Genomic DNA, 10,430 nt, shown 5'->3' on the forward strand with positions numbered 1-10,430 from the left:
AGCATATTGGAAAATACCAAAATTATGGCCCCCAAGAGGGGAAACAATAAATTCAAGCTTCATTTTTACTTCCCTCTGGTAATGAGGATTTCTAGTGGTTCCTGAGAATCCTCACCCATATACCCAATTGAAATTATAACATATAATTATGAAAGCTAAGTGAACAGTCACAACATGCCATTGGACACAAACACATTGGGTGAAAGTACAGCTATAAGTCTACTTTTATTACTCTACCAAGCTAATGGTAAGGATATTCCAAGGCATTAGTAGAGTCTAAGAATTTACTTTGTTGGAAATTGTTTTGTAGAACAAGGAGTTCTGTAATTTGAATAGCTGAGTCCTTGTTTACTATATCTAGTGAGTTAAAATTTGTAAATGTAACAATAGTGTGTGTTTTCTGTGGCACCTGGTGACAGAAAATGTATAAGCTGACAAAGATGTACAAGTAAGTCAATTTTATTTGCACAATCTTATTCAACCCTAGTAATAAATGCCAAATTTTAAGTTTGAAACTTTTACTGTACTCTTATAGATGCATCTATATTCTATTTCTTCAAAAAATGATTTTCTGTCCAGCTAACATATATTCCAACTGCATGTTTCCTTTACCATTCAGTCAATGTGCAGGGGGGTCTTACAGAGAAAGTGGCAGGTTTTAAAATGAAAGCATGAAGAAGCTCGAAAATACAAATGAGGTTGGCTAGGTTTTAGACACTGAAAAAAAATAGCAAAGGTTGTAATTTCATTTAGATTCCTAGATGGAGGGAGTGAATCAACCTCTAAGGAGAAAAACATCTTTTTGAGCCTGAGAATGTAATCCATTTTTAGCAAAGCCCTTTTTAAGAATGTGGAAATGGTGGGATAAAGGTAGCTTGTTCGAGGTAGCATGTTGATTAGCCATGAAGAAAACTACTGGCTTATTATAGACATGGGGATGTTTGTGACAACTGAAGAAGGCTGCTACCTCTTAATTCAAGGAAAAAATCATAAAAATAAAGAGTTGCATGAAATAAAAGTGTTGTACTTTCAACTTGGTCTTTTTCTGGAGGTTTCTAAGCTGTTTTCTCGTGTTAATTGAACCCTGATCTTGGGATGGATCCTCCAGTCTGGAAACAGTTCCCTGGAACAAAGATAAAATGAATCAACCTAGAAATAATAAACCATCAAATCTGTGATTGTGTGCATTTGGATTATTTTGTATATTGGCTTAATACTGAGGGCAATGCAGAAGAATTACTTTAGAAGATCCATTTGGCTACAATCTTAATTTGACCTGGGCAAGGCTATTCTTTCCCCAGGTAAAGAAAACTCATGTGACCTCAGGCAGAAATGAAGCATATTCATTCAATCCCCTCAAAATTGTGCTACTGGAAACAAAATGGAAAGCACTGATGAGGACCAACTCTCAGAGATAGCTCAGAAGTTGTACCCAAACTGGCACATGCTGAGGTCTAAGTCAGTAAGGCACCAGGTTGGCCATCACCATTGGTTTTCTAGTGGGGGCTTTTCCTTAAGGCAGGATTTACCCTCATACAAAATTTTCAAACAGAACCCACTGGGTATAGCACTAATTTAACCTCCTGTACAGTTGATGGATGAAGAATTTCCTCTTGGAACTAAATTATAGGGCTTGTTGAAGTTGTTCTTGCCTGATCTGTTATTTGGAGGTATTTTTCCAAAAGGGCAGGACAAATGACCATGAGCTAGAATAGGATTCACCATGAGCAGCTGGCTTGCTGTGGCCAGCACATCCCTCTGGAATCCACCTCCACCAGCCTCCCACGCCTTGGCCCCTGCTGTCCAGAGAGGAGACCTGGATGACAGAGTTGGACTTTCTTAGACCCTTCACTTCCTTTCGTAATAAAGCCACAAGAATGACACCTTCCCACCCATGTTGGCACCTAGGTTTCCATAACATAGCATCTTGTCCAGACATGCTTACAAAGAAACAAGATCTTGCCTTCGCTCATCCTCCAGTGTCCCCGATTACAACCTTCTGTCAATCTTCCCCACGCCCCCAGTGTTGACTGTAAGATAAACTCCATGAACTGATGGGAGCTGTGACAGCACAGGGAGCAGGTTAGTCAGATTCGCTTTGACCTGGGGTCTGTTGATTGCAAAGAGAGTATAGTTGAAATCTCCCTTGTCTAATTAAGCAAAAGTGACCTTTGATAGAGTGACTTCTGATGAGGTCAAAGAGCAAACCACCAATCTGTTACTGCTGGTCATTGCTGGTACATGAGGAATAGCTGAATTTTAACAAGGCAACTTCCTCATTGACCAGCTAAACTGGAGTCTTGATTTCCTCAAGCACTGGAGTTTGGTTCTGTCTCAGTTCCCAAAATAAGAATTGTCTCAGTACATTATTGAAGTTTTTACTAGGAAGGGTGGTATACTTGTCCCCAGATGGCAATCTGTTTACAAATACCTTGTACCATTGACCCCTTTCAATTGATTTACAATAGGAGAGGTATGCCTGGGACTCTGTTTGTAACTGATTACTTTATCCAAATTTAGAAGGCAAGCATAACTACTCTGAACACTCACATTCAGATAGCTTATGGTGATGAGAGCTGAGGAAAACAGAGAAATTAGTCATCAGATCTGGACCATGCTCAAGGAGCCTACCTGTTAACCTAACACTGGGTGTACCACAAGTTCCAGAATCAAGGCATCCTTTTCAGTCTCTGCCATGACTGTCAGAATAGGTGTGACAGTTTGTATTGACCGTAAGGACATCTGGTAGGCTGAGACATGGGGAATGGTCTGGAAAAATGACCCCAATGTCCCTTGCTTAAGGTTTGTCTGTTCCAAGGAGAGAGAAGTATCTGCAAGTCTCTGGAAAAAATGAAAAATGGGCACAGACTATCATAAGAATAAGTTAATAAAACTGCAAATAAGATTTATAAACTGATAGACCTGGGGAAAGCCATCCAAGAAGCCAGCCCTCACTGTCATGCCCAAGTTTATGTTCTCTCTTAGCCTTGTTTGTCTGGAGATCTGTTTCTGTCAGCAGCATTCATGTGTTACAGAGAAACATGTAGAATTCCTTTGTGATATTGTCTGTTCCCCACAGTGCAGGCCCAGAGTTCTGGTAGAGTCAGACGCCTAGGCCACTCAGATTTCCTTTGAGCCAATCAGCATCAGTAAAATAAAAAGTATTCGTAGATATAAAGTGTAAAGCATGATTTGCTTTTGTTTTGTTTTGTTTTGTTTGTTTGTTTTGGCAATTCCCTTCCAATCTAGAGTGAGAAACACATCAGGCTGGAGTACCTCCTGCCATCTTGGTCCCCCGAGGTCATAGAGAATGTGGGTCATGGTGATAGTGTTAAGCTCCTGAATAATTTTCCTATGCATAACATTTAAATAATCTAGACATATTTTTAGATATTTTCAAACTACAATCATTGATGTCTTGCTGTATCCATTTATCTACCCAGAACTAAGACAAAGGTATAACATAATGTCTTTTTACTTCCAAGGAACTGTTCTGTGTTTTTGAGTCTTAGAGGACTTTAAAAAGGAGAGTCCATGCAAAACATGTTTCCCCTTGTGAATACAGGTTGGGGTGAGGCAGCACTGAGAGTCTTACATCACATCTCTCTTCAAAGATTTACGTTTCACATGTTCATACATGAGAACTATAAACACATCATTTCTGTTTCTCTAACTCCAACACATTCCCACCCCTGCTTCTTCTCAAAATTAGAACCTAGTCACACACTTAATTATTTCACTCTCTCTCTCTCTCTCTCTCTCTCTCTCTCTCTCTCTCTCTCTGTGTGTGTGTGTGTGTGTGTGTGTGTGTGTGTGTGTGTGTGTGTTTATATGCACATGTACACGTGCATGTGTACTTTTGGTGGTGAGAAAAGGGATTCCCCTGGTTCTAGAGTTACAGTTACAAGCTATCATGGGAACTGGGAACTGAACTTGTATACATAAATACATTCTGCTGACTTCATTTAGTGTCGCTTAGATGTTTATGTATTTAGGGCTGAACACTGGCATTGATAACCTATGAGAGCTTGTCCCAGAAGCCAGTGATTGCCTGTAGCTCATTATCTAGGGGAGGTTAATCTTGTATGCTAATCCTTAGTGCACATTCGGATGTCAGCTAGCCTTCCTGCATTGAGAGAACAACATTGTTGAGACTTAGTGACTGCAACTTTCCCCAGCATGTATTAAAGACAATCTATCACAGCAGAACCCTGAATGATTTTCTGGCTATTAGAATCTTTCTGTGCCTGCTTCCTAATGCTCCCTAGGCCTTAGGTGTAGGAATGATATTGTAGCCATATTAGCTGGGGCTGGCTCACCTCAATTATGATCAATTCTTCTTTGCATTTTTACTGCTTGTAGCTTTCTGTAATGGTCTCCATCTTCCACAAAAAGAAGTTTCTTTGAAGAAGGGTGAGAGCTACACTTAGCTGTGGATGAAAGGATAAATATTTAGAGTATAATTAAGAATTTTACAGGTTTACTTCTGTTTCTATTTTGTGAAATAGTTTGGACAGTATTGATATTAGGTCTTCTATAAGGTCTGATAGAATTCTCCAGTAAATCAATCTGTTCCTGGGCTTTTTTCGGTTGTGAGATTTTAATAACTGCTTTTATTTTTTAGGAGTTATGGGACTGTGTAGCTGGTTTATCTGATCCTGATTTAATTTTGGTACCTGGCATCTGTCTAGAAAATTGACCATTTCCTCAAGATTTTCCAGTTTTGTTGAGTATAGGCATTTGTAGTAGGATCCGATTATTTTTTTGAATTTCCTCAGATTCTATTGTTATATCTCCCTTTTCATTTCTGATTTTGTTAATTTGAATGCTCTCTTTGTGTCCTCTTGTTAGTCTGGCTAAGGGTTTATCTATCTTGGTTTTCTCAAAGAACCAGCTCCTGGTTTTATTGATTCTTTTTTTTTTTTTTTGTTCTTTTTTTTTTCGGAGCTGGGGACCGAACCCAGGGCCTTGCGCTTCCTAGGCAAGCGCTCTACCACTGAGCTAAATCCCCAGCCCGTTTTATTGATTCTTTGTATAGTTCTTTTGTTTTTACTTGGTTGATTTTAGCCCCAAGTTTGATTATTTCCTGCTGTCTACTCCTCTTGGGTGTGTTTGCTTCTTTTTGTTCTAGAGCTTTAGGTGTGCTGTCAAGTTGCTACTGTATGCTCGCTCCAGCTTCTTTTTGGAGGTAATCAGGAACAATACCCAATTCCTTCTGTAAAGCCACAATTACGCTTATACATAAACCACACAAAGACCTAAAAAAGAAAGAGAACTTCAGACCAATTTCCCTTATGAATATTGATGCAAAAATACTCAATAAAATTCTTGCAAACCAAATCCAAGAACACATGAAAATGATCATCAATCATGAGCAAGTAACCTTCATTTAAGGAATGTAGGAATGGTTCAATATGGAAATCCATCAACATAATCCACTATATAAACAAACTCAAAGAAAAAAAAAACACATGATCATCTCATTAGATGCTGAGAAATTATTTGACAAAATTCAACACCCCTTCATGTTAAAAGTCTTGGAAAGATCAGGAATTCAAGGACCACACCTAAACATAGTAACAACAATATACAGCAAACCAATAGCCAACATCAAAATAAATGGAGAGAAATTTGAAGCAATTTCACTAAAATCAGGGACTAGACAAGGCTGACTACTCTCTCCCTACTTATTCAATAAAGTATTTGAAATCCTAGACAGAGTAATCAGACTACAAAAGGAGGTCAAAGGGATACAGATTGAGAAGGAAGAAGTCAAAATAACAATATTTGAAGATGATAGGATAGTATACTTAAGTCACCCCAAAAGTTCCACCAGAGAACTCCTAAACCTGATAAACAACTTCAGCAAAGTGGCTATATATAAAATTAACTGAAACAAAACAGTCCCCTTCCTCTACTCAAAGGATAAGCAGGCTGAGAAAGAAATTAGGGAAATGATACCTTTCACAATAGTCACAAATAACACAAAATACCTCAGTGTAATGCTATCCAAGCAAGTGAAAGATCTGTATGACAAGAACTTCAAGTCTCTGAAGGAAGAAATTAAAGATCTTAGAAGATGGAAAAATCTCCCATACTCATGGATTGGCAGGATTAATATAGTAAAAATGGCCATTTTGCCAAAAGAAACCTACAAATTCAATGTAATATGCATCAAAATTCCAGCTCAATTCTTCACAGAGTTAGAAAGAGAAATTTACAAATTCATTTGGAATAGCAGAAAACCCAGGATAGCAAAAACGATCCTTAAAAATAAAAGAATTTTGGGGAATCACCATTACTGACCTCAATCATTATTACAGAGCAATAGTGATAAACTCTATGTGGTATTGGTACAGAGACAGGTAGGTAGATCAGTGGAGTAGAATAAAAGACCCAGAAATGAACCCACACACCTATGGTCACTTGATCTTTGGTATTAAACTGAGAACAGGGTCCCCATTGGAGGAATTAGAGAAAGGATTGAACGAGCTAATGGGGTTTGCAACCCCATAAGAACAACAATACCAACCAATCAGAGTTCCCAGGGTCTAAACCACCATTCAAAGAGTACACATGGATAGACCCATGCCTTTAGCGGCGTATGCAGCAGAGGATGGCCTTGTTGGGTACCAATAGGAGGAGAAGCTCTTGGTCCTGCCAAGGCTGGACCATCAGTGTAGGAGAATGTCAGAGCAGGGAAGTGAGAAAGGGTGGGTGGTTGGGTGGAGGAACACCCTCATAGAAGAAGGGAGAGGGGAAATGGGATAGTGGGTTTAATGATGGGAAACTAGAAAAGCGATAACATTTGAAATGGAAATAAAAAAATCTAATCAAAAAACTATAATAAAGAGTGAAAAAGGATTTTACAGGTTTAGCAATGTGACTCTAGGAGGTTTTCCTTGAGGATTCTTGATCTCTCTATTTATGAGTTTTTGACTAGGTTTTAGATAGCAGCATGAATTCTGTCCTATTGTATCAGATTAGACAGCTGATGGTTTTCCTTAAGACATGAGTGCCACTACCACACCTTTGCGAGTATCTGCCGTCTTGGTTATTGTTGTGGTCTGTAGGCTTTACAGCTAAGTAGTGTCGTTGTTTGCTTTTCTTTTCTGGTAACTTGCATATCGTGTTCAGGTACTATGAAAACAAGTCTTCAGGAAGGAGAATCCCAGGCCAGTTGCAGCTCAATATTTCTGAATCCCATGTCTGAAGTTTGCGGTATCTCCAGCAGCCAGATTTCCCTGCTCTGGGAGACAATCAAGGCAGTTGCAAAAGTCTGTATTGTTTGGGGAGTCTCCTAAGCTACATTTAACATCTATTGCTCACTTTTGAGCCTATGCTCTGATGGTATCCAAAGTGTAATTGTAGTCACTCCTATTCAGTGTCCCCCAAAAAGTGATTTGGGGCTGTAATGAAGAAAGTCTACTGCTGTTGCTGCTGCTGCTGCTGCTGCCACCGCCGCTGGGCAGTTTTCACTGTAGGTAATCCCATTAAAATCTTACAATATTACCAGACTACCTTTTCAACCAGTGCTCTGTCTTCAGCCTTAGGGATTAGATAACTTTTCACACCTTTAAAACTGTAGGATTCTCACAATTCCAGTGAATAGACTGAGAGAGGGAAAAATGCCCTGTCTCTATATCCTTTATCAGAAGACATGATTTCTACGTTACGGAACCCAAAACATTACTCTTTCAAAGTTTTAGCTGTTTCTCTGTCATCCATTGACAGTTAAGAGCTCAAAGATTAGTGACATGATAAGATAAAAACCACATCAAACCAAAATGTAAAAGGAATTCCACTTGCCTTTGTGCTATGCTCTTTCCATTGTGAAGGAGAAATGTACTTTAAATTGGCACTCTTCATCCCAGCTAACTTGTGTTTCAATCTCCCATGAAACAAAGAAAATGGGTGTCTGAGATACTGAGTGTGAGAAAATGTTATTCATATTTCAGACACAATCGGAATGTAGTTTATTGGCCTGCATTCCTTTCAAATAATTAGTCTCACTCATTCCTCCTTTTGTTGCAACAGTATTAGCCAATGTTGGGCACTGTGTTTGTTTGTTCTGTGCTTCAGAGCCCACAGTCCTTCCAATCAGTTTACCCTATTCACTCCTCTTTGCAGAATGATGTTATTACCCAACAGTGGACACTGAATTTTATGCTCAGTACTCCGACACACATTATGGTTTCAAAAGATTGTTTGGTATTTGAGAATGCTTTGGACAAGAATCGCTGATGAGGCTTAAATATGTTTGAATTCTTTCTTTACCCTAGGTTAAAGCAAGTTCATCATCTAAAGAGTCAAGCCTGGCTGATGGTGTTTTCTGTTTCTAGCTCTCCTTTCTGGAAACCACAGGAATTTTGATCTTCTGACCATTTGTCCTCCATCAGGCCCAAATGTTTAAAGGGCATTGTTTTTATGTGCCAATGATTGCAGTATTTGCATGTGCAAATCATGTAATTACTTAACTACCCAAATTGTGCATGGAGCTAAGGTAATTATGAACTTGGAAAATTGCTTTAAGAATTTAACCCTGGAAAAAGTTTGATAGCGGAAAATGAGCACAGGACTGGGAGTTTTTTGCAAGGTTAATTTTGTTGTTGTCATTGTTGTTTAGTGGAGAGCTAAGTCTGGGGCTGATGAAGCTGCTCTTTGTCTCAATTTTGACATCTAGGGAATGAAGTTGTATTTGTCCTACCTGGTTTAAATGTGTCAGGGCAGAGGGAAGGTCACGTAGGATGAAACGGAAGCTCGTGTTTCACTTCAGTTAAGCTCATGTGAGTTAAGAGTCTTGGATCAGTCACATGAGCTTTGAGCAAGCAAACTAAAGACACCAGGCTGTCTACCTCAATTGGAGTAACTTAGATGTTCCTGTAAATTAGAAGATATTGGTTTGAAAGTATTCTTTGTGGACATTCATATCAGCTACTAAATATCTTCAGGATTTCCTTGCTTTAATATAATTTAGTGAATATGACAATTTGTCTTGAATAGCTTTAAAACTAGCATTGCATTCTTTGTAAGAGAAGGCCTTGCTTAGAAAAATGTATGTTTAAGAAGTTGGAGCTTTTAAAACTTGCAAGAACACATATCAATGGGTATTTGTTAAAAGAGATAAAAATGGAATGAAGACCCACTTTTGGTCATTAGCTTAGAATGTGTTCTACAGAAAAAGAATCATTATTTTCACATAACCATCTTCCTGACTGTTCATCTAGTATAAAGAGTTGTCTAAAATTCTTGTTAGGTACCCAATCCTTCAAGCTGCCATGAGGGTTCTAAAGAGCTTCAAAGTGGTACAGACTCTAACATCCAAGGACATACCCAATGCTTTGCAGGTAACCATTGAGAGTACAAGACAAGAACAGAACAGCAGCTGTGGGCATTCTCTGCTAACTAGAGGGTAATGTACGGTCTCTCAGCACAGAAGTCTCCAGAAAGGAAAAAGCACATTGGACTTTAGAAAGGGTGTGTCAAAGATCATGGACCACTAAGTCATCTCTGCTCAGTGACTTGGCAGGAAGTAGAATCATCACCCCCTTTTGGAGTCACAATATGTCTGAAACTGTGTTTATTCTGGTAAAATAAACAGTCATTAGCATGATTCACATTTCCCCCCAGCTTTTGGGAAGGGCAGATATCTACTATTATCCCCCCTCCTTTTACCTCAGGTCCTTTGCAGAATGATGTGTTTATATGAGCGGCTGCCATTGCTTAAGTATGCATGAGACACCTATTCTTAGGCTAAAGAAAAATTGTGCCTCAGTTACTTAAGCCTTGTTAATGGATTTAGGGATTTGACATCAGTCTTCACCTAAGTTTTCAAGCAAGGGAATAGATGCTTGGTGGGTTTGAGGACCTCTGTAAGCGCTCACTGGTTTGCTTTTGTTTATAAGTCCTCCAAAGTTCTAAGTGCATCTTGACCATTTTCCATCCATGACTCTAAGATCTTCCTTATGCAGAATGACTTCCATCTCTGTACATGCTCATCACACACAGATAGGAAGACATAGGCCCTTTCATGTCTGGAGTTCTTCCACAGCATTTAGTAACAAAACCTGTTTATTAGTAACGTCTTCCCAGACTCTGATTTACATCTCCCTTCCAGTATCTCCCTGCCAACTAACTGAAGAGTGGTAACCTGAATACTAGATTCTGTCTTAATGTAAGGGGTACTGAATTCGTCCACCCTCACTCACATTTCTAGGTTCTCATTGGTTCTCATCAGTGTGACTGACACTTCTGGCTTCTATCAGGAGACAGCTCTGTTTTGGGGCTGAGGCTGCAGCAATGATGGAATAATCTTACAGGAGATACAAGCCATGGAGGCAACTTTTGAGCTAGGACTAAGGAAGATATCAATACTCTGATCAATACTCTCACTGCACATTCTGCCTAGTTCAAAAGCATACAGTCTCTAA

General features: G+C 39.1%; 1 long non-coding RNA gene across 2 annotated transcripts; it reads right to left on the reverse strand.

Annotated features, from left to right (window-relative positions):
• Positions 1 to 448: 448 nt before the first annotated feature.
• Positions 449 to 7,920, reverse strand: LOC147995702 (uncharacterized). Of its 2 annotated transcripts, none has more exons than XR_015684977.1 (4): positions 7,810 to 7,920; positions 4,320 to 4,430; positions 2,632 to 2,841; positions 449 to 1,123 (listed from the first exon to the last, which is right to left on the reverse strand). It is a non-coding gene; the product is annotated as an uncharacterized LOC147995702 (long non-coding RNA). The 2 variants fall into 2 exon arrangements; XR_015684976.1 differs by lacking the exon at positions 7,810 to 7,920 and adding an exon at positions 7,031 to 7,245 and having other exon boundaries at positions 450 to 1,123.
• Between the last annotated feature and the right edge of the window lie 2,510 nt (positions 7,921 to 10,430).

This window comes from Rattus norvegicus, chromosome 3, assembly GCF_021556685.1.
Source record: "Rattus norvegicus strain SHRSP/BbbUtx chromosome 3, alternate assembly SHRSP_T2T, whole genome shotgun sequence".
Classification (NCBI taxonomy): Eukaryota; Metazoa; Chordata; class Mammalia; order Rodentia; family Muridae; genus Rattus; species Rattus norvegicus.